This window comes from Notothenia rossii (assembly GCF_949606895.1).
Source record: "Notothenia rossii genome assembly, chromosome: 7".
NCBI classification, from domain to species: domain Eukaryota; kingdom Metazoa; phylum Chordata; class Actinopteri; order Perciformes; family Nototheniidae; genus Notothenia; species Notothenia rossii.
In genome coordinates this window covers 35289775-35314793 of record NC_136905.1, presented here as the reverse complement: position 1 = coordinate 35314793, position 25019 = coordinate 35289775, and the positions used below count along the sequence as shown (strand labels likewise).

At 42.1% G+C, this 25019-nt stretch overlaps 1 protein-coding gene across 2 annotated transcripts in view; it reads left to right on the top strand.

Moving 5' to 3' along the window:
• Positions 1-25019, top strand: part of LOC307046683 (uncharacterized protein) — a 377110-nt gene that overhangs the window by 329000 nt on the left and 23091 nt on the right. The window lies entirely within an intron of this gene.

Below are 25019 nucleotides of genomic sequence, written 5' to 3'. Positions count from 1 at the left end.
TAGCAACAGGTCAGATGCGGACATCACGTTACCCTCCGTTGTGGACACTAGCTTACTCCCGCCTGACTTGCCGGCCCCGGAGCAGCAGTCTTCGTCGCCCGAAACTACGCCGCCCCTCTGCGGCCCGCAGGTGCCAGGTATATCTAAACAACTACCCGCCTGGACAGTGGGGTAAGGCGGTCATTTTGCAGCTTGTGGTATAAAAATAGACAATGGCTAGAATATTCATGTGAAAATAGTACCATATTCTGACATGCCTGTAGAAATGTTGGGTCAAAAATAATGCATACAAAGCACAGATGCCTTCACCACGAATGGCTACAAAGATATCTCATATCCCAAGCTTATTATCAACGAGCTGATGTTGCAGCTGAAATGTTCTCCAGGTCACAAAGTCAACCTCACATGATGATGTGATACCAGTTTTCAAGCACAGTAAATATTCTCTTCCCAGCGTATATGATGGGACCAAGGTGATGATGTAGTAGGCTACATGGTTTTAATAATACTTTTTCCTTTCAATGTTTGCCATTTCAAACCATGAGCATGGTTTAAATAATATGTGCCTTGATTTACAATATGTTAACCTTCATTATAGTCCTTGACAGCAGTCTGTACTGCTGTATTAACAACGTGTCACATGTTAAGAATTTACAATCAGAATCGAGTATTCAACTAAGCCGTGTAATACAAGTTGTTAGTAGCCATAAGGGCCTACACAGTTGTTATGCTATACCACATTGCCCTTCACTGGATGCATAATGAGCTGCACTAAACTACATTTTAGCATTTAAAATACCTAGCTATTCTTTTGCGGTTATTTTGGTGAAAGTAACTAAAAAGTAACTAAAGTAGTGTAACTCATTACATTTCAGAAACAGTAATATTGTAATGTAACTTATTACTTTCAAAAGAGAGTAATAAGTAATATGTAATATATTACATTTTGGAAGTAACTTGCCCAACACTGGTCACTACAAAGTAAAGAGATCATTCTACATAGATTTACATTTCCGCCTATTGTAGGTATGTGTTCAAATGACTGTATCTCCAATTTACATTAAGATATTGACATTCAGTCTTTTCTATAATGCAGAGGGATGTCCTGTCCTCAGGTATGCCACGTTTTAAACCTATCAGACCTTCCATTGTGAATCTACATTAGTTGTTATGCCTCAACCCCCAGACGGCCAGGCTTTATTTTTAGTTTGGGGTGTCTAACTTTATATATCAATTTCACCACTTTTGCAGTAAAATAATGTTATAACACAATCCATTTAATGTATGGGAGGCCTTAGAGATGAGGAAAAAGTAAGTTGTGTTTTGTCCTAACTCCGGGAGGGGTAACTCAAAATGTTGGGGCCATTGTCACTAGCCTATTAGCTTGACAAACCCTTTATATATACGGACAAACACCGTGATCAGTCCTCAAGCTCTGTGATTGGTTGACCTACAACTGCATTCCATATGAAAAAAAACGTTTCGTAAAAGAGAAAATCATACTTTATTCAGCAGTGCTTGCTTTACTCTTTGAAAGTCATCACATGAATGCATTGTAATAAATGGTTTGGCTGCATTACATATTACACATCTGTCGTAGTTTTTATTTATCTACAGAGATCGGGCATCAGAATAGACCGGAAACTATTCTTTTACCGTTCTGTTTTAATTTCACAATAAAGATAGTCGTAATAATTTGTTTTGATATTATTGTTTTTTATTAACTACTAGACCGCTGGGTCATGTTAAGACCATCTTTTCTGTGTTGCTGTGGGTTTTTTCCATCGCTTTTGTGTTACAAATATCAAAACAATAACAAAATATATCCGTCGTAAACTAAACCGGAAACAGCAGTATATTTTATTTTGTTAACACTGTAAACTTGACAGCTTTTTAACCCGCACCTCCTACTGGTTGAAGCACGTTATTACACGTTTGGAGTAATTGCAATGCAGGAAGATTGTGTTGCTTTTTAATGACTGTTTTAAAATGCCTTTTTCTTAATGTCTTTCATTTTTGTAAAGCACTTTTGAATGTGCTATATTACATTTTGATGAAAACATTTAAATATTAAGAGTACATACAAAATAGTGGGAAAGTAGAAAGTCAATGATATACATATAAAATAGAAAATAATCAAGAAGCTACTGTAAATGATATCTAGAATAAAACAGTTTAGTGCCTGATAGGAGGATGTGCTAACTAATAAGGCTTTATTCAAACATTAAAGAAGACTTTAGGTTAAGGTCTTCTTTTAAATAAGAAAAAAGCTTTGGGGGTATCTATCTACAGATACATATTAAGCCTGACAAAGTCTAATATATTGCATGGTTTGTTTTGGAACTTGACAATCAACTTCCCTGCAATGTTAACTATGTTGAAGCACTTATTTTAACTGATATTATACATATTTATTATACTCTTATAAGATGTATGTAGATAGAATAATACATGTGCAGAATATGACAGTTTAATGGTGGAGGTATACAAATATATTGATAGATGTCTTGTAATGCACTGTTGAGGAACCTGTGACCCAAGTTCTTCATTCATTGCATAACTACAATGTAGTTTTGTATATGATATGTCAATAAACCTTAGAAAATCTTGAAATCTTGAAAGGGATGTGCAAAATAGCAATTATATAAAGTCTTTAATGAACGATTAGAGAATAACGAGTAATGAATATGCTTTATACGGATCTGCAGATAAATGTTTAGTCTTCTCAAGCACCAACTATCAAATATCTTGCCTGATTGTTGGCACTTGACAATCACCTTCACTCAGTGGCAGTTCTACGGGGTGGCACGGGGTGGCAGCTGCCACCTCAGAAAAATGCCTTGCCACCCCAGCTTCCACCCCAGTTGGCAGCTTTGTTTTGAAAGAAAAGTTGTGGCTCATCGGACATTTATGAGAGAAAATCTCTAATGTCCGAGTGCAAGTGCAGCACACGACGCGAGCCTTGTAACCCCTCCCCCGGCCCTGGCGCGAGTCTGGAAATATGATTGGCAGCGATTTCATTCGAACAGGGGGACAGCGCAAAACGAGAAGCATTTTGGATCCAAGTAGACGGAAGGAATGAGGTATTTGCGGTCTACAATGACAGAGAAGAGCCTGTCAAGTTTAGCTGTAAGGAAGGCAAGGCAAGTTTATTTATACAGCACTTTTCTGTACGCGACAATTCAAAGTGCTTTACAAAACAAATTAAAATATGGCATTTTAAAACAGGCATTACAAAGCAAAGATCATAAAATAATAAAAACAAACACCACAGGTATACAATACATGTTTAAAAGGCATACTGTAGTGCGAATATGAGCAGCTCAATTAAAAGCAGCCAAAGAGATATGTTTTTAGTCTCGATTTAAAAATAGTAAGCGTTTCTGCGGACGTGCATGATTCATGCAGTTTTTTTCCAGATTGTCGGGGCATAACAGCTAAATGCTGCCTCTCCATGTTTTATTTTTACTCTCGGAACCGATAGCAGACCCGTCCCAGAAGACCTGAGGCACCTTGATGGCATTATGTAGGAGTTCAACAATATACTTTGGTCCTAATGATTTAAAAACTAGCAATAGTACTTTAAAATCAATTATTTGGCCGACTGGAAGCCAGTGTAAAGACTTCAGAACCGGACTGATGTGATCCACTCTTTTAGTGTTAGTGAGGACACGTGCAACAGCATTCTGGATCAGCTGCAGTTTTCTGATGGATTTTATTGACAGCCCTGTGAATAAACTATTTCAGTAGTCGAGTCTACTAAAGATAAAAGCATGGACAAGCTTTTCTAAGTCCTGTTGTGACATTAGTTTTTTAATCCTCGATATGTTCTTCAGGCTGTACTCAGCATTGAATCAAAACGCACTTAATACGTTTGTGAGGCGTTTTGCTGAACAAGATGGTAATCGCCACATTCAGCTGTTATAGGCATTCCAACTTGATGCTCTGCTCACGAATGACTGAATGAGCATAAAAAACTGTTAAGAGGATGACCTTACGTGTGTAAATATATTTTTTTCTTTCTTTTCTTTCAGTTTTAAGCCTTGAGAAAGTCAAATAAGACGGTGTGTTAAACTTCACTGCCCAGCCAAATAACCACTTTGATTTAACTAGGCCAGTAGGTAAGGACTTTCCACTGGATAATAACTGCAGCGATGTATATGTTTTAGCTGAATACACGTTTTTTTAACCCTAACTGATGCAGTTAGTAACTTCTTTAATGTTGTTTCTTTCTGATGTAAAGTCAAGGTTGTAACTGTTTGAAATTAAGTCATGGGGCGCTGAACTGTTCCTTTTGATTCTTTTGATATATGATATATGATAGTAATTACTTGTCTTTCAAATTTGAAGGAGGGTGAGCAAGCATCTTGAGAAACATTCATCATTAACTCCTTCAAAAAATATAGTTTATTTAATAACACTAAATATGTGAACCATAACAGTGATTGACAGCTGATAGGAATAATATGATTGTTAATAGTATCATATTAATTCAGACAAACATCAACGAGACAGTTAATTAATGTACTTATTGCAGCAGTCTGCATAGATTTGGTACCCCTGCTGGTCTAAGAGTGAGACAAACTCATTCAGTTATTGTTCATTTAAAATTCATTCAATTAAGTCTGCCACCTTTATATTTAAGGCTTTACTGATGTGCCACAATAATGTCACCAAATGTTATTGAGTTAAAATAAATATTGTGGCTTTCCAAGCTAACATTAATTGATATGACTGCGATTAAATCAGCACATACTTCTGCCAGGGGATGCCACCCCTGAAATTCTCCTGCCACCCTCTTGCCACCCCATGGATATTTTTCTAGATCCGCCCCTGCCTTCACTGAATTTTACTCAGGTGTAACTAAACTCAGATTTAAGGGTTGTTTATATTTCACATCATTAATCAAAATCTGAAAAGTAACTAAAATAAATGTAGTGGAGTAAAAATACCAGGTTAACCTTAAAGAAAGCCCTCAGGATTATAAAAGACCCCCATCACCCCAGCCACAAACTGTTCTGTCTGCTGCCGTCTGGCAGGCGGTACCGCAGCATCCGGAATAAAACCACCAGACTCAGGGACAGTTTCATCCCACAGGCCAGAAGACTATTAAACACCTGAATTTTGAAACAACATCCATAACATTCATCTGGCTGCTACTTAGAAATTATTTATCTAATATATCATATTCCAATCACTTGTATATAGACTGTTATTGCACTATTTTTTCTGTGTAACTGTTTTATTGTGTTGCACTGTTGGAGGAGCCTTTGACCTAAGGGGGTGGGGGGGTAGGACACGTTCAATTCCTGTTTTGAATAGTGTGCCGTCGATGGTTTTCATTCCATTCCAAGTGCTTTTTGACGCTGCCACTCCAACATCCAATCACAGAGCTTGAGGACTGATCGCAGGGTTTGTCAAGCTAAGCACATGGTGTAGTCCCAAACGATAGCTGAGGATTCTGTGTAGTGTAGTGTCTTCTGCCATCCAAAAACTCCTAAAAAATATTTGTTTCTCCGAATCGAAGGGGGGAAATACAAAAGCATTGTACACAATTCAAACCAATCAATGTTGTGTAATTAACAAGGATAATCTTGTGTTTTTGAGTTGATGAGTAGTGCAGATATCACTGTAAAATCAATCGACAGTAAGGAGCATATACTTCCGGGTGTAAAATTCTCCGTTATCCAATGGGAATGGACGCTCGTAATACAATAAAGGGGACATGATCATTATCTTTTAAATAATGTTAACTAAAGGGAACAATCTATTTGACACAGCTGAAGCTCTTGCCTTCCTTAAAAACTAACTCATTTAATAAAAATCACAGTTGTATTACACACAATGCACTGTTTTTTGAGAACAAAAATGTGTATGTAAGTCGCTTTGGATAAAAGCATCTAACAAGTGACATGTAATGTGATGTAATATACTGTACATATATCAAAAAACATTCTCCTTATCTAATTATATCGCCACACATACAAAAACTGAAACTTTAACTTTAATTAAATGTATTATGTCAACAAATGTCACATAACTGTACTAGGTTAGGTAATTTAAACCTAATATTATTGCTTTCAACAACCCTAATACAGTTATGGGAGATCTGTTGACATAATATATGTAATTAAAGTCAACGTTAAAGTTTTTTCAATGTACAAGGTGCACTTGCTCGAGGAAGCATCATTCTAACCCATTCACACACCTTCCCAACACCTTCCGATGGATAGACGACCGCATTCCCTCACAGCTACAGTCGCCCCAGTTTAGATTTATTAACTCTTTACTGCGCAAAAATAATTTAATTTACATTTAATCAATTATTGCCAAAAAACTTAATTAAGATGAAAAATGTATGTAAAGCAAAGGTAAGTGAAATATAAATGTGATACAGTATGAAATGAAATGCCTCCCTGGAGCAGTACAGGCACACAAAAGAAAATCGTGTGTACATGTGAGCATAGCTGGTTGACAGTTTGACGGTTTGTGCTGCTCTGAGATAAGTGAAGGGATGCTGAAGGAACTGAGATAATGCTAAGCTCATGCACACCTCTGGCAAGCTGAGGGCTTCAACTCACTGCATCTCACACCCTTATGGCCTGTGTGTGTGTGTGTGTGTGTGTGTGTGTGTGTGTGTGTGTGTGTGTGTGTGTGTGTGTGTGTGTGTGTGTGTGTGTGTGTGTGTGTGTGTGTGTGTGTGTGTGTGTGTGTGTGTGTGTGTGTGTGTGTGTGTGTGTGTGTGTTTGTGTTTGTGTGTGTTTGTGTGTGTTTGTGTGTTAGACCTGGCACACTGTGCGGGCTGGGAGTAAAACAAATGTGCCTGCATTGTTGTAGATAAGCTACATTAGTCTCAGTTGGGTGCACATACACACATGTGCTCTATTCAATTCACCTATGTACTTATGCTTACATACCCCAACACGTTACAATACAAGACCAGAGTAAGACGAAACTGATGAATACTGTCTAAAGCCCTTCCCTCCTACACGGTCTTTTATGAAAAACTGGGATTGCACAAGTTGGCCTCTTACAGCGCCGAGAAGCCTGAGAACTATGAGGAGCCTAGCCTCCTCATTTCTTGACCAAGTTTGCCCCGGGGCCTCAGAGGGAGACTTCCAGTTGGAGAAACAATAAAAGACAGGGTGTAAAAACAGTAAAGTGACTTCATCCACCAGTAAAGTGGAGGGTGATATACAGAAGCCAGGAGGAGTTAGAGGAACTCAGCATGTGAGGTGAAGCTTGATGGACTTCTTTCCTTTGTATATGTCCCATGACAGCTGTCCTTTAAAGAGGATATATTCTGAAAATGTTCAGGTTCATATTAGTATTTTGTGCCTTTGCTGGGAAATGACTCCATGCTTAAATGTTTAAAAGCTCTTTATTTTTCTAATACTGCCTGTGCTGCAGCACCTCTTTTCACCCTCTGTCTGAAACCAGAGCCCAGTCTGCTCTGATTGGTTAGCTGGCCGGCTCTGTTGCGATAGGTCAATTGCTTAGAGATGTTCTGCCCCTTAACCTATCAGGTAGACAATACCTCCGCCAGCTTGCCTTCTTCCCATAGTGCATCCAGGTGCCATGTCTTCCCCAGGTAAGCGACCTACACGCACCCAGCCATCCATGTGATCTTAAAGAAAACGTGATTCATCAGACTAGGCCATCTTTTTCCATTGCTCAGTGGTCCAATTCTGATGCTCTCGTCCCCATTGTAGGCAGTTTCGCCGGTGGACAGGGGTCAGCATGGGCAACCTGATGGATTGCGGCTACCCAATACGCAAAAAAATACGATGCTCTGTGTGTTCTGACAGCTTTCTAACAGAACCAACATTAACTGTTTCAGCAATTTCAGTTAAAGTAGCTCTTCTGTTGGATCTGATCACACTGGCCAGCCTTCACTCCCCATGTGAATCGAGGAGCCTTGACCCTGTCGCTTGTTTACCGGTTTTCCTTCCTTGGACCTCTTTTGGTAGGTACTGACCACTGCAGAGCAGGAACAACCAACAAGAGCTGCAGTTTTGGAGATGCTCTGACCGAGTCGTCTAGGCATCAGAATTTGGCCCTTGTCAAAGTCACTCATATCCTTACGCTCGCCCATTTTTCCTGCTTTCAACACATCAACTTTAAGGACAAAGTGTTCACTTGCTTCCTAACATATCCCGTCCACTGACACTTCACCTGTCAGTGGTCATAATGTTATGGCTGATCTGTGTATATGCCACATTGCCCAGGGGTTTCCATGTGATACGCTGCAGCAACCAGTTCTGGTCAGTCCTTAGTTCTGACCTTGTCATCGAGCATACCTTGATGCGAACCTTGAAGAGTAGTGGAGGCTTGACTCATGAAGTGGAATGACTGAAGAATTGCGTGCGTTGGGGACCATGTCCACGCCCATCACGTCTGAGTACAAAAATTCTATGCAGGAATTCAATAATCTCACATACACGACCAGCTAGTATCACCAAGAATCAACAGAAGCAAGGATGAAACGAGATCACTCTGACCTGGAAAACATCAAGGAAAAACGTTTCACTTGCACGCCTTTCTCTCCAGACCCATCTCTGATAAACATTGTTTCTCGTGTAGTTTCCAAAGAGGATTTGAATGTGCATGAGGTTGAGACTGAGACAAAACCATTTTTGGTTAAAAGATGTAATGAGCTCAGCCAATTCCCTGCAGCCCCTTTTTGAAGCCAAATCAATATTTTGTAAGGCCGACAAGCCCAAACTAGCACAGGCAGTCACTGAACTTTCAAAAGTGTTCTGGATTCTATCCTACCATCTGAACATGATGTCCTTGATGGTGGCTCTCTGTTTCAAAGTTTGCCATGGAAAAGGGGTGAGAGTTATGGTACCATTGCATGGTCCTATGCTGACTTCCCCATACATCATTATGGTAAAGCAACTGTATTCTCTGATGGTTATAGTGAAGGTCATTCTATCAAAGATAATACGCATCAGCGACGTGGGCAAAACACCCACCCGATCATGGGCTTCAATCCAAAACCTTTGTTTGTGGGAAGAAAGGATGATTTACTCTCCTGATCCTGTAAGAGGACTAGAAAGTAATCTTGTGACTGAGGAACTGCAGAAGGAGGGCTGCACTGTAATCAATGCATCAGGGGATGCAGACGTGGACATTGTCAAGGTTGCAATCAAGGTGTCACAACATCAGCCCACAAGCTTGGTTGTGGGAGGTACAGACTTCTTCTGCTGTACTATGCTGAGAAGACCAATAGAGGCCTCCATTTTTGTTCAGACAAGTCCAAAGTCCCCAAGGTGTATGACATCAATGAGATCACTGGATGTGATACAATTTCCTGCATCTTTAGGGTTGGCAAAAAGTCAGCATTCCAGACATTTGCGAATGGTGAATTGACCATCCAGACCTGTGCAAATGCGTTTCTGCTCCAAAATCAAGCAACACATTTAATAGATGGCCTTGGGAGCAGAGTGATAGATATATATAAATATATAAATGGACGTAGTGTCCGTGACGTCACCCATAGGATTCTGCAGAGTACCTGAGAAGCCTAAAGTAGGCAGTGTCGGCCACTAACGTCTCAACAGTGACGTCAGAGTCCAACTCCCGCCTGCTCCAAATAGGCAAAGAGGCGGAGCTGAGGCGGGATCTGCTGCCACCGAGCTGAAGATACCCACTGCACAGGCCTAATCTGTCACTTTATTTGACTAAATGTGTTTACTTATACATTTAATAGGTTTACAGCTTCTTTCCATGTGCTTTTTTATTTATTTTTAAATTGATTAACTTTTGGTTCACATTTCAATCAATTGTATTGTATTTGCACTCCTTTTGTCCATTATTCTTACTGAAAATGTTAGATTACACATTCACATCTGACTGAAGATTGGCCCCATTTATTCTTGACGTTGCAAACTCTGCGATACAAGGCACAGGTGTTGTGAAGCTCATAAAGTGAGGCAAAAAGAAATAATCAGCTGATGGAGTGTAGATGTGGAAATAGGTGCATTCGATCAGCTGACTGTGTTTTTTGCCACAGTTTATAAGTCTATAACCATACCTTCTCTGAGGTGCAGCGTCACAAACCAATGATGGTCCTGATAAAAACATAACCTACATTTAGTCGTCAAAATGACTTGTCTAGAATAAATTATGAACAAGTTTAATAAACTATGAATGTGTCATACTCACTTAATGGGAAGAAACTACACTAACTGACGATATGAACAATTTTTACCGAAAGAAAACACAAGTCTCACAAGAAGTGTCTAAATGAGCCCTGAGCAGAAAAATGCTAACGCACTGAGCACAGAACTCTAGGTATAAATAAATCGATATACTTATACTTATAGGAGGTGGATGCAGCTCTCGGGGAACAGGTGTCATCCAGCCGCTGCGACATCATGTACCTCGCAGAATTCTTTGGAAAAATGAATGAAGTCACGCTGAAGCTCCAAGGAAAAGGAGTTACTTTGATCCAGAGCAAGGCGGTCATCCACAGTCTCACCTCCAGGCTGGATCTATACCGGCAGAGCATAGGCAGGAGGCCGTTTGCTCATTTCCCGCTGTTGACCAAGGTGATCCAGCCTAGGCTACTAAATAATGATAATAATAAATAATACATGTAATAAATGTAGGCTACTCTATGCAACACTATATTTGTGTTCCTGTAGTATAAATAACTTATGTTTTGAATGTATTATGAGAATAAAGAAACATCAATTAGTAAACTAATTAGCAATAAAATAACCAGTTTAAAATCGGATGGTAACATTCTGCACCGATAACAATTTCCTGGTTATACTCATTGCAGGTGTCTGAGGCTCTTACCGATGAGCGCCTCCTCATTTACACAGACCACCTGAGGATGGTGAATGCCGACTTGAAGATCCGCTTCAGAGATCTTTTGGACCTCGATGTTCCCACCTGGGTGGTGCAGCCCTTTCAGGCGGACGTGGCGGAATGCGAGCCAGCAATACAGGAGCATCTCATCGACATCCAGAGTGACGATGAGGCCCAGGCTATTTTCCACACCTCTGGCTGGGGCAACATGTGGGTCAAATACTCTCAGCGTTACCCGGCTCTCTGGGAGAAAGCGAGGCTGCTTCTTCTGGCTTTCCCAACCACATACCTCGTGGAGCAGGGATTCAGCCAGGTCTTCCACATGCAGTCCAAGTACCGCAATCGCTTGAACTTGACGGCCTCAGGTGCACTGCGACTGAAACTAAGTTCTCTGCAACCCGCAGTGAAGAAACTGGCGGAGAACCACCAAGCGCAGGGCTCACACTAACCTTCCCCCCCCGCAATTTGGCGAAATGCAACACCTTTCCGACCTGTTAGTTCTGTAGGCCTTATGTACAGTTTTGTAGCCTACTGTTTGTTCTGCACTGGACATGTGTGAAATTGCTGCTGTTCCGTAGCAGTCTGTTTGTATTCTCTGCTCTTGTCTGAGTTTGTTTAACACTCATAAATATCATTTTTATTCACATTCACATGGCTTTTCTGGTCTCTGGTAAACTAATGATAATGATATTCCAACTGCCCAGTTAAATCAAATCTATTATTTTGCATTCAGTGACATGCTTTTTAAATGATATAACACAGAATATTAGTCAACATTAATATTCAGGGAAGAAAATAAGTCTACTTTTTTTGATGGGGGGCGGTAAGAGACCTGGATAATGGACAGGGGGGCGCTGGCCCAAAAAAGGTTGAGAACCCCTGCACTAGACGGATCCTTTCTAGCCATAATCCAACAGCAGGGACCGTGTTGTTAGCATCTGGTTAGCTAGCTGCACTAACGGACATACGGAGCTGTTTGTTCCACAACAAGCTGGAGGAGAGTCCTCTCCTCTCAGACTGAGAGACTCAGGTGAGCTAAAGGACTCTCTGAGTGTTTAGATAGTTAACTTTAGTCTAAGTTATCTCAGTGGGTCTCAAACGGTTTGGTCACAAATTATTCAAAAGATTATTTCCGCGGCACACCTTCATATGATCATTAGTTATACAAAAAATAAGAGAATAAAGGAAAAACAGTTATGAAATACTATATGGCAGTAAAACAAGAATACAGTTTGAAAGGGGATTGATTTGTAAAAACTCCATAAAGAAAAAGAACATCTGCTTACAGTTGTGTTTCATCTGGGTGTTGAGAGATGTATCCATAGATCTCTTAATGTTGCTCTCAAAGTGCGCCAGATTGATGCTTTTAACTTCAATATTTTAAAAAAATCTTCCCGGGGGAGCATCCCCCCGGACCCCCCTCGAGGAGGTGAGGTCCGCTCCCCACTCGTAAAAAAATAGCACTTTACCCCTGCCTATATGCCGTGAGCTGATTATCGAGCCTTCATTGTAACAGTCGCGGGTGTACTGTGTGTTTGCGTGTTTGCGTGTTGGTAGTGCTTTTGTGCGTGCTCTATAGCAGTGGTTCCCAACCGGTGTGCATTGTCCAAGTGTGCCGCAAAAAAAACGTATTTTTATGTTCCACATTTTTTTCTCACTTAATAAACTTCACTTCATATACACTTTATTGTATTACATGTACAATGGAGTTCATAAGCTAATAAAACACATATTACTCAGATTTAGAAATATTAAACAGCTTAAATTCTCATGATTTACATCAGCCGTCATTGTTTACGGTGTGCAGAGCAGCTTTTTATCCTCGCGCCAAATAATTTCAAGATGGATTGTTACGTAGTGACAATAAATAAAGAAGCACCCCAGCCCTCAACAACACAGGCAGGGATGACAGAATATGATGGAACAGCAGTGCAAAAGAAGTCTAAAATAACATTAATATCAGCCACAAGTTTAAACAGCAGAGCTCAGGATGAACTCGCAGAGCTATCTATGGACCGCTCCCTGAAACTGAAGCACGGGGAACTACGTCTGGATATATTCTGGCTGCTTGTGGGACACGAGTATCCCTCCCTCTCCGAGAGTGCCATCAAGGTGCTTTTACAGTTTCCAACCTCCTACTTGTGCGAGCTGGCGTTTTCCTCACTCGCATATGTCAAAAAAAAAAAAACCCGGACCCGGCTGTCAGTGGAGCAGGACCTCCGCGTTGCGCTGTCCAGTATCCCCCCACGCATCAAGAGACTCTGCTCACAAAAGCAGGCACAAGTGTCGCACTAGCACCGTGTAACGGTCTGAGAAATGTTTATGTTAATGTTAATTTGTGTGCCTTTCTTAATAAATGTATGATTTATGATTTTGTCAATCAGTATTATCTGGATAGCGAAATGCAGAATGTTTCATATTTGGGATGTGGTTGATGAGTCACATGACCACAGTCAGGTCAGAGGGCATTGTTTCATCCCTCCAATTTTATTAAGTTATTATTTAATCTAAGTGATCATAGGCCTGCCTCTTTTGAAATCCAAATGTAAAATAATAACTGTATTGATATGTATTCGTGTTTTTACACAGGTAGGCCTACTATTTTCAGACAAAACAAAAGATCCTACTTAGTAGGCCTGTTTATAATATTGAATTCATCATAGAAATGGTGTTGACATTTTTAGTCTGGTTCTTGTTATTATGTGTGAATACATTATTTGTTCTATAAAATGTTCTATTCAATTAAATACACATTTGAAAACCAATTTATGGTGTATTTACGGTTTTTAGTTTAAGCTCTGAAGTGGTTTTTAAATCTACAAAAAGTTGGGGTGCCTTGGGGTCGAGAAATATTTTCAGGGGTGCCTTGGTAAAAAAAAGGTTGGGAACCACTGCTCTATAGTGCCCGTAATAGTGTTCACTGGAGTCCAGCACCTCAGCACCCCAACTCAGAATACCTTCCCGCGCCTCTGCTTGACAGTCTCTTCTCTGTCATTGTAGACTTCAAATACCTCGTTCCTTCCGTGTACAGTACTTGGGTCCGGATGCTTCTCGTTTTGCGCCGTCCAGTTCAAATGAAATCGCCGCCAATCATATTTCCACGCTCGCGCCGGGGGAGGGGTTACAAGCCTAGTGTCTTGTGGTGCATTCACTTGCACTCGGACATTAATGATTTTCTCTCATAAATGTCCGATGAGCCCAACGACCAGTACCCCAGTGCCTGATATCATTAGAAAGCTAGGAATCTCCTTTTTCCAACAGTGTATACAACTCAAAATGTGTCTTCGGGTCAATGCGACTGTTTTCGATAGAGAAAGTCACGTATGAGGTGATCCCCGAAAATCCTTGATAGTAAAAAGTGGATTTTATTTAGCTTTTTTCCACGGACCACCTGCAGTACCACAGTTTGAGAACCGCTGCCTTAAGTGACTTCTTGAGGCAGAGACATGTTCTGAAGGAAACAATAAAGACCTTGGAGAATGAGAAGGTACTTAATTGCATATGCATAACCAGTATATCAGCCAAACTGTTGTCCCTTTCATTGTTTCTTCAAAATATAAAATGTATTAGGTCAAACTTTGTAAAACCAATCATTCAGAAGTCGAAAATAATTAGTTTGATAATAGTTCAATAATCAACAAAACATGTTAATATGTTTGTAAAATAATAAACAAAGCACAAAAAGTAAGGAAATGTGATGTTCCTCACAAATGTGGCACCATTTGAAAGGTAAATAAACAGGCTTTCCAACGGTATAAGATTTATTGCCAAGAAGCATTGTTACAACAAAGAAATAATCTACCAAACACAAATGTCCTTACCTTTTTTGGCATACCATTGTAGCCTATATTTTACTGTAGTACACAATATAAATGGACCATTTGCATATGGACCATATGAAATGACTTGGTCATCAGTTTAGAAGAGGTTTATGTTATTTTTTGGGGAGAAGGTATAGAAAAATAATCCTCATTGCCCAAAACATTCACACATTATTACCATTATTTATAATTGTACAGATGTGTACTAACACATGGAATAATTTAGCAGAAGCTAATTTAAAGTATAAACTATTATGCCTGAACAAAGTCTTAAAGTTAACAATATGTTATGATTTCTGTACTCACATTTTGTAAATAATGTGTAAATTACTAAATCATTTGGAAAGACAGCAAAAAACGTTTGATAACACGTTAATGTGTTACATATCATTGTATATCTTTCTCACCTGTTTCAAACTGCCTACGCCCAATCTAAACTATGCACCATGTACACATACAAGTTTCACTGCTGTTACAAAGGAAAAGCAATTATTAAATGCATCATGTATTAGTCATGACTCATGAGCCATGCTTTTGGTAGACCCTGAAAGTTACAAGACATAAAAATTTAAACATCACTGATGTGAGCTGGCTTACTTTACAGTAATTGATGAAAAATAAGATCATTTAATCACGTTGACAGTTTAGCAACAGAAATAATATGCCTTCAAATATATTCATTAATTTGTCAAATGTGACATACAATTATATTTCTACTTTAGATGGCTTTTGAATTTATTTACATTTAAAATAATGCACATATTCATCAGCTCTTTCAATTTTCCGTGTTTTCATGTGTTTGTATTAATTTGTATATTTATATACTTAGTTTAGCATTTATTCACGATCTTTTTAAAATGTAGTTAATGTATTTATTATTATATGTATGAATTTAATAAGAAAGGACAGACTGTGAAGATATTTGTATGATGAAGCAACAAAAAGGGCCTAAAAACAGTTTAAATACATTTTAAAAGAATGTCTAAAGAAAGGAACACAGTTCATTACCGAATATGGTTGTGGAGGCTTTTTTTTCCTAAATGGTTTATACAGCTGCAGGAACCTAATACACATCCATAAAAACTATACAGAGTTTCTATTCCATTTGACCTTCTTCCCATTAAATAACATAAACCTCTGCTGATTTGATGTCTAAGTCATTGCATATAGCAATATCACCAATTGTGATATTGGGCTATATAAATAAACATTGATTGATTGATTGATTGATTGATTGATTGATTGATTGATATAGCCCATTTTGTGTGTTTATTATGGTTCACAGGGTACACAACTTATGCGTCCTATGAAACACATGGAATTGCTAGTCTCTTTTTTACCTGCATGTGAGTAACTTAGCTGACTGTAAATCTTATTTGCATATGATTATTTCATTATTTACTTAAAGTTGAGTTACAAAACAATTTTGATATGTTAACGCTTAATCATTTACAAACATATTTAAATATTTTGTCGATCATTTGTTTATTATTCAATTAAAGCTTACTGTATAAATTAATTCCAGTTGATCGTTATGAAAACATTTTAACCAATGATAAGTCAATAATCAAGATTTCTCTTTTTAAACCATTTTTAGATCGATGCCAGCACCATACAGCTGATGACAGATGAAGACTTAAAGACCTTTCTGCCATCATATGGTGATCGCCTAGCAGTATTGGGATTTTGTAGGCGAAAGGAATACAGTCACAACAAAACTGGAAAGTCAAAGCTTTTTGAGCGCTTGAAAAGTAAATTGTCCAAAAGAAAACCCAATGATGAAGGGGAGAGCAGCAAAAACCAAGAAGACCATTCCCGACCAACAGTGAAAAACAATGCCATGAAGACGATGCAACAAGTCGAAATAGGATGGATGCATTACGAGGATGAGGCAGAGGTTTTCAAAAAAAGTGAGAGCCAAACAAGGAGGGGGAACCAGAAAAGTCACAGTTTCAAAGGATGCTCAGAAAATGGAGTTGATACAGGAAGGAGTTGGCTTGTTCTTTCCAAACGGGAGAAACAGGCTAGGGCCATCAACACATTTTAAGTTGGATCTAAAAAATTATCAAGAGCTGACCGTTGATGAGGAACTGTTGTGCACCGCCAAAAGTGTTAGTCAGTCATGTTTCATGTTGTTATTCTTGTATTGTCTTTCACATCCTGTTTTGTTTTGTCACTCATTTGTCACGTCTCATTTCAGGTTCCTTGACTCCCTTTCCTAATGTGTTCTCCCGCGTTCATCAACGCCAGCCCCGCCCCTGATTGTTTTCACCTGTTCCCAGTTACCTCCTGTTTATATTCCCCTGTTTCACTCTGTTTGTTGTCAGTTCGTCTTGTCCTGTTCCCATGCTAGAACTCTGCTCTTCAGTATTTGCTTTGTTGACTCAAAGCCCATTATTTGCTTTTGAAACTTATGTAAAGTTTAGTTCCTCACGTTGTGAGCGTTTACCTTTTGTTACCTTATTACAAATAAAGTATATCAATTATACTTTACCTTTGGCTCCCGGGTTGTGCATTTGAGTCCTTATCCTTGTGGATCCAAGATCGTAACAGGAACTTACTGTCGGACAATTATACACTGACACAAAACGTACCCTTATAAGGTTTTACTTGACCACACAGAAGAACGAAAATGATAGTCCACAAAGTAAAACCGCAGGACTGACCCCACCTTTGGAGAGAGAAGAGAGTGTTCAGGATCAGTCTTCTTCTCTTCGTGTTGCCACAGCCATATCTTTTGAAATGATCAGCTCGGATATGGTATTTCTTGAGAGCACAACTGAGGACAACTTTGGCTTTTCTCTTTATCCCTCAGGAAGTGGATATGAGGATGTTTTGGAGTACAGCAACATTGTTTTTATAGGAGACATTGGTGAAAATGAGCACATTCATTTGGATGATACACTACCTCTTTCCCCACCAGCAATGCCATCCAGTGAGCATAAGAGAATACTGGTTGTTCACAGAGGCCAGGCACTGCGAGAGCTCATAGCACATTTCTGTGATGAAGAACCTCAGGAGGTCGACTTCAAAATCAAGCTTGTGCTGCCGGACGGGAAAGCTGAGATGGCATATGACGATGGAGGAGTCGTCAGAGACTGCCTCTCAGAATTCTGGAAGGAATTCTATGAACAGTGCACCATGGGCAACACATTTAGAGTGCCTTTCCTCAGGCATGATTTTGGAGAGAAGCAGTGGGAAAGTGTCGGCCGTATGCTTTCGGATGGGCAAGGGCAAAATATCTACCTGTGAAGATTGCGCCCGTCATAGTGGAGCAAGCTTCCTTAGGGTGTATCAAGAGCGATTTGGTGGAGAACTTCTTACAGCACATGCCAGAATCGGATCGTTCAGTGTTTGAGTCCTGGCGATCCGATTTTGACAGTGTGGAACAAGAAGAGCTATTGGAGGTGCTGGACAACCACAGCTGCAGAAGAAGGCCTACAGCCAGCAATGTAGATGAAATCCTCAAGGAGTTTGCCCAAAAAACTCTTGTCCAAGAGCCTGCATATGTCATTGAACAATGGGCGAAAGTACTATGCACAGCCGGGCACAGCCTTCAGGACCTGCCATCATTGTATGAAACTCTACAACCAACGGCAAGAAAGGTTGTTAAGTCTCTCACCTTCCCAGAGTCCATCAATGTCCACCAGAAGGACATTCAGAAGTACCTAAACACATACGTAAGGAATGCTGATATGCAGCATCCGTCTTGGTTCCTCAGGTTCTGCACAGGCTCAGATCTATTCCTGGGGAAGGAAATCATAATTGACTTTACCCAGATTCAAGGCTTTCAGCGAAGACCTGTGGCCCATACTTGTGGCTGCGTCCTGGAGCTGTCAATCCATTATGACAGCTTTCCTTACTTCAGCTCTGAGATGAACAAGGTGTTGGAGTCTAATGTGTGGGTAATGGACATAATCTGATCTGTCCAACAGGATCAGCAACTGTTCCAGGCTGATGCCCCAGAAGGTTGTGAGTTCAAGGTACGATGCTTAATCCCAAATCAAGCAACTTGACATTTAATTAATTTGTTGTGTATAATCAGTGTTTCTTGTGTCTTTTTCATGGATGTGGATGCATTGGGTAGGTGCCCAATGGGTGCAGGGGCCCATTAGGCCCTGGGAATTCGAAAAATCGTAAACATATGTGTGGCTACTTGCCCACTAAAGATGGGTTGGGCCGCGGTGGTTTCTTTTTTTAGTAATAATTTATCCATGTCCACTTGTTCTAAAGAAGAACATGGCAGCTGACTGGCCCAAGTAGGTACAAATGTGTGTATTCTCAGCAAGTAGAATGAGGCTTTGTCTGGAAGTATGTGTGAGTTAAGTACACTCTAATTGCTATATGTGGGGATATGTGTAAGATCATTCAAAAGAATATTTTGAAGATATCAAAATTCCTGACTCAAATTCTTTTCTTTCTCGAAAAAAATAGACACGACACTATCTTATAGATCTTATGGCTCCGTTCCTTTCAGAAAAGAGCCGTTCAAAAGAGCCGTTTTTTTAAAGGGGGCGGGGTTAATAGGTTTATCTGCGAAATAATCACCAGGATAATGATTGGCTGTATTGCCAGACCTAATGTCAATAATCTGCATTGTAAACATGAGACAAGGTGGCGCCATATTCATGTCATTCATGTAGGTGAATGTACTACTTTGAATTTACCCTCTGTATGTGTTAAGTAAATAAAGTTGCCTTGCCTGAAATTCACGCAACTCTTAATATTAGATACTGTGTTTTTAAGTGGCGATGGAGATTATTAGTTGACCCTGCTTTAAAGGATATCTTGCCTTTTCAAATGGTGCGCTTCATCACTGCCTGGGTTTTGGTTGAAGTGCATCCAAATGCTGCTGCGTTTTCGCGTTTGGCTCATTTTCCATCCGAAAAACACGTTGTCTACCTGTCCTGCACCACTTGTTATGACTTCTCTCTCTCTCGAATTCCGTTAAGACCCACCCCATCTCACTCCTCGTGCTGAAACCTACCAATCAGAGTAGGGTCGGGTCTTCACAGCATACGTTTGGGGAACATAATTAAGCTTTTTAAAAGGCGAGTGGATTTTGGCAGGCAGTGAGTGCGGACCAACGATTGAACAATAAAAAAGAACGGCTCTTTGGTACGAACGAGGGGAACCGAGTCGTATTTGGTAAAAGCCGTTCTTTTTTACCGTTCAATCGTTGGTTCCCCTCGTTCGTACCAAAGAGCCGTTCAAAAAAATTGGCTTGTTCGCGACCTACACATCACGCACACACACACACACACACACACACACACACACACACACACACACACACACACACACACGGTGCTGCCCCTCACACACACACACGCTTCAAAGTTGCATAAATGCTTGAGCTACGTTTTTATTATTACTGTGAAATCTGCCTAATATGTTTTCGTCATTATTACAATTACGCGGGCCCACGTGAAGTTGCTTGCATGGCGTAAATACTTTTCTAACTGTGTTGCTTTTATTGTGAAAAGGGTGCTGCTGTTTTTTTTTTTTATTGACGGAAACGCGCGTGCCGTGAACAGCTAAGAGTGATGCTGGCCGGCTTGGACATCGCGGGAAATCTGGAGCTTCAGGTGCAGAACAGAGCGGTCAACTTTGACTTTTTTTCCTTGGCTTTGGATGAGAGCTGCGATGTACGTGACACTGACCAGCTACTCACCTTCCTACGTGGGATAACTACGGACTTCAAAATAATGGAGGAGCTGGCAGCCATGCAGTCAATGAAAGGGACAACAACAGGGAGTGATTTGTTCACGGAGGTAAATGCTTGTGTGGAAAAGTTGGGACTTAAATGGGACAAGTTGGCAGGCGTGACAATGGATGGTTGTCCAAATCTGACAGGGAAAAATGTTGGACTATTGAAGAGAATGCAGGTTAAAGTGACAGAAGTTAACCCTGAGCAGAGATTGGCAATTGCATTGTATTATACATCAGGAAGTGTTGTGTAAGTCAGTGTTACAAATTAACCATGTTGTTGATGTTGTAACTAAAATAGTTGACTTCATCAGGGCAAGAGCATTGAATCACAGACAGTTTGTTGCACTTTTGGAGGAAAGTGAGACTCAACATCGTGACATACCCTACCATGCAGCTGTCAGGTAGCTCAGCCTGGGCAAAGTGCTGAAAAGAGTATGGGACCTGAGAGAAGAGATTCAAGACTTCTGTGTGAAGAAAGGACATCCCACAGCTTTCAGATGCAGACTGGATGGCAGACCTTGGTTTTGCTGTAGATGTGACTGCACTAATGAGTGAACTAAATGTCAAACTGCAAGGCAAGGGCCTTTTTGTGCATGACATGTACAGTGCAGTGAAGGCTTCTCTCAAGCCAAATGGAGGACAACATTCTCATGCACTTGCCAACACTGAAGGAAGTCACACCATCAGCTGATCACCTCCAGAGGTACTCATCCATGTTAGAAGCACTGCAAGGTGAGTTTTCAAGGCGATTCAAAGACTTCAAAACTGTTGAGAATGAAATGAACATGATCTTTTCCCCATTTACATGCCATGTGGATGAAGCACCCAGTGATGTTCAGCTTGAACTCATTGACCTGCAGTCTGACACACTTCTGTCAGAGCACTTTAGGTCAGTCTCACTGCCTGAGTTGTACTCTTCCCTGAAAGAGGAGAACTTTCCACACATGAGGAGACGTGCTCAGAAGATGATGGTCCTCTTTGGATCTACCTACAGTACATGTGAACAGACATTCTCAGTGATGAAGTTCAACAAATCCAGATACAGATCCTCTATCACTGATGATCACCTCTAATAATAATAATAATAAATGGGATTTATATAGCGCTTTTCTAGACCCAAAGACGCTTTACATTACAAGTAAGGTCGACAAACAAAACAAGAACAAAAACACAAACCAAAACAAAAACAGAAAAGCAGTCACGAGGATGTTGGTTCAGAGGGGGGAGGGGCGGGTTTAAGGATAAGCAGAGTTGAAGAGGTGGGTTTTGAGACGGGACTGGAACAGGGTGAGGGAATCAGACTCAGGGAGGTCTTGGGGGAGGGAGTTCCAGAGCTTCGGGGCTGCCACAGAGAAGGCTCTGTCCCCGAAGCTCCGGAGTTTGGCCTTGGGGATTGAAAGCAAACCGGCTGAGGTGGATCTGAGGGACCGGGGTGGTTGGTAGAGGATGAGGAGGTCAGTGAGGTAGGGGGGGGGGGGGCAGATGGTGGAGGGCTTTATAGGTCAGGACCAGGAGTTTGTAGTGAATGCGGTGTGAGACGGGGAGCCAGTGGAGTTCTTTGAGGACCGGGGTGATGTGATGCCATGATTTGGTGTGGGTGAGGAGTCTGGCGGCTGCGTTCTGGACACGCTGGAGTCTGTTGAGGGATGTTGTGCTCAGACCGAAGAGGAGTGAGTTGCAATAGTCAAGGCGGGAGGAGATGAAGGCGTGAATGAGTCGCTCAGCTGCGGGGTGGGTGAGAGAGGGACGGAGTTTGGCGATATTGCGGAGGTGGAAAAATGAGGTTTTTACAACTTGGCGGATGTGGGGGTCGAGGGAGAGGGTGGGGTCAAATATCACGCCAAGGTTGCGTGCCTGGGTGGAGGGGGAAAAGGGGATGCCATCGGTGGTGAGTGTCAGGTTGGGGGTTTTGCTGAGGGTGGATTTGGAGCCGATGAGGAGGAGTTCAGTTTTATTGCTGTTGAGTTTGAGGAAGTTGTGTTGCATCCAGGATTTTATTGCAGTCAGACAGGATTCGATGTGTGTGAGAGGGGGGTTGTGGGGGGATTTGGTGCTGAGGTAGATCTGTGTGTCGTCAGCATAGCAGTGAAAGTCCAGGTTGTGATGGCGGAGAATCTGACCAAGGGGGAGGATGTAGATGATGAAGAGGAGGGGGCCGAGTACTGAACCTTGGGGAACACCTTGGGTGACTGAAGCTGTGGTAGAGGAGTGATTGTTGAGGGAGATGAAGTGGGATCTGTTGGAGAGGTAGAACTGGAGCCACCTGAGTGCAGTACCTTCGATACCGATATCCCGGAGTCGGGTAAGCAGGATGGTGTGGCTCACGGTATCGAAGGCTGCACTCAGGTCAAGGAGGATGAGGATGTTGAGGGAACCGGTGTCAGCAGAGGTGAGGAGGGAATTGAGGACTTTGATGAGTGCCGTTTCTGTGCTGTGGTGAGGACGAAAACCAGACTGAAGGGGTTCAAAAAGGTCATTTGTTTGGAGATGGCGGTGGAGTTGTTTGGAGATGATGCGTTCTATTGTTTTTGAGAGAAAGGGGAGGTTGGAGATGGGGCGGTAATTACTGAGGGAGGAGGGATCCAGACCGGGTTTCTTGAGGATGGGAGTGACAGCAGCAGTTTTGAAGGCAGAGGGAACGGTTCCTTGGGACAGGGAGGAGTTGAAAAGATTGACAAGGTAGGGGCAGAGGACGGGGAGGCAGGACTTCAGAAGAGGGGTGGGTAGAGGATCAAGCGAGCAGCTTGTGGGTTTGGAGGAGATGATCAGTTGGAGTATTTCAGTGGGGGAAACCAAAGTGAACTGGGAGAGAATGCCGTGGGGAGGAGGGCTCGGGAGGTCAAGGGAGATGGAGGGAGGAATTGTGGCGGTGGATGTTGGGGGAGATGTTTGTGTGTCAGATGCAGCGGATAGGGAGTGATTAATGGCAGTGATTTTGTCAGAGAAAAACTGGAGGAATGAACTGCATAGAGTGGAAGTGGAGGAATAGAGGGTGTCAGCACAGGGTTTGAGGAGCTTGTTGATGGTGGAGAAGAGGGTCCTGGGGTTACGGGAGGGGTCGATGAAGATGGTGGAGAGGTAAGCAGATTTTCCGGCAGTCTCTGTAGGTAGTGAGATGGAGTTTGTAGGATTCATGGTGAACTGTGAGGGATGATTTCATGGTTAGGCGTTCGAGCTGGCGGCCGGTTTGCTTCAGTTTATGGAGTGCAGGGGTGAACCAGGGTGAGGAGGTTTTAAAAGTGAAATGTTTCCTTTTGAGGGGGGCCAAGCTATTGAGGGAGGCGAGTAGGGTTGAATTAAGGTGGTTGAGTTGATCATCGGGTGAGCTGAGGTTCGAGTCCAGGGGGAGAGTAGAGGATAGCAGGTCGGAGAGGTTCTGGGGATCGACAAGGCGTAAATTACGGAAAGTGATGTTCCTGGATGGGAGGGGGCGGCGGTGGTAAACTGTATGAGTTTGTGGTCAGAGAGGGGAAAGGGGCAGGGGTGGAGGTCGAGTACTGTGAGGTTGGTGGAGCAGACAAGTTCAAGGATGTGTCCTTTATCGTGGGTGGGGAAGGTGACATGTTGTGTAAATGAGAAATTGTCCAGAAGGGAGGAAAATTCAGAAGCGTGTTTGCAGGTGGTGGAGTCCATGTGGATGTTAAGGTCGCCGAGGAGTAACAGACGTGGGGAGAGGGATGAAGCAATGGTTAGGAGTTCAGTGAGATCAGAGAGGGAGGAGGGGTGTGGTTTAGGGGGGTGGTAAATGAGAATAACTGTCAGTGAGGGAGGGGTTTTGAAGGCGAGAAATTCGAAGGATGGTACTGAGGGGAGGGTGAGTTCTGTAGTCCGGATGTTCTGGTTGTAGATGACAGCCAGCCCACCACCACGGCGTGAGGGGCGGGGTTTAGTGAAGTCATTGGGTTGTTGCCAGGTTTCAGTGAGCAGAAGGAAGTCGATGGATTTGTCCAGGATGAGTTCGTGAAGGATGTGGGCTTTATTGTTGAGTGACCGTATATTTAGGAGGCAAAATTGGTCAAGTGGGGGGTTGGAGGGGTGGTGGCAGGCTGGAGAGGTATGAGGTTGTCTCGGTTAGCAGCGCAGGGGTGGGCATGAGAGGGGGGGCAGTGGAGCAGAGGAGGGGGGCTTGGTGGGGAGAAATGGCTTGTTATATGTGTTGGGAGGCGGAGGGGAGTGGGATCCGCTCCAGGTATTCCGTGCAGCTGGGAGTGTAGGTGAGTGGGGGAGAGTGTAAGAGGAGCAGTAGGAGTTGCATTCTGATGACGCGTCAGGTGTGCGACAGTGCGTTGCGTGGAGCAGATGGATGCAATGGATTGTCCGTGCTGAAGGTAAACAAAACTGCAGCGGGTGCTTCGGTGAATGTAGCGGGGTCGACGAAGGAGTCCAAGATGTCTGATGACTGAGATGGAAGACGGAGTGGAGGAGTTGGTCAATGACAGCAGCTGTGAGATGGAGTATTTCAGCATGATGACAGGCGGAATGGCTGGGAGCAGTGTGATGGCAGCGATAGCAGCTAGTGGGCTAGGTTCACAGAGGTGGAGGATTGTTGTGGAGACGAGGAAGATCCACGACATGGCAAGAGGATGTGAGCAGTGGGATGGGACAGATGGCAGGAGGCAGAGAGAGTCCACGGTTGTTGCGTGGGACGAAGACAGACAGTAGGCG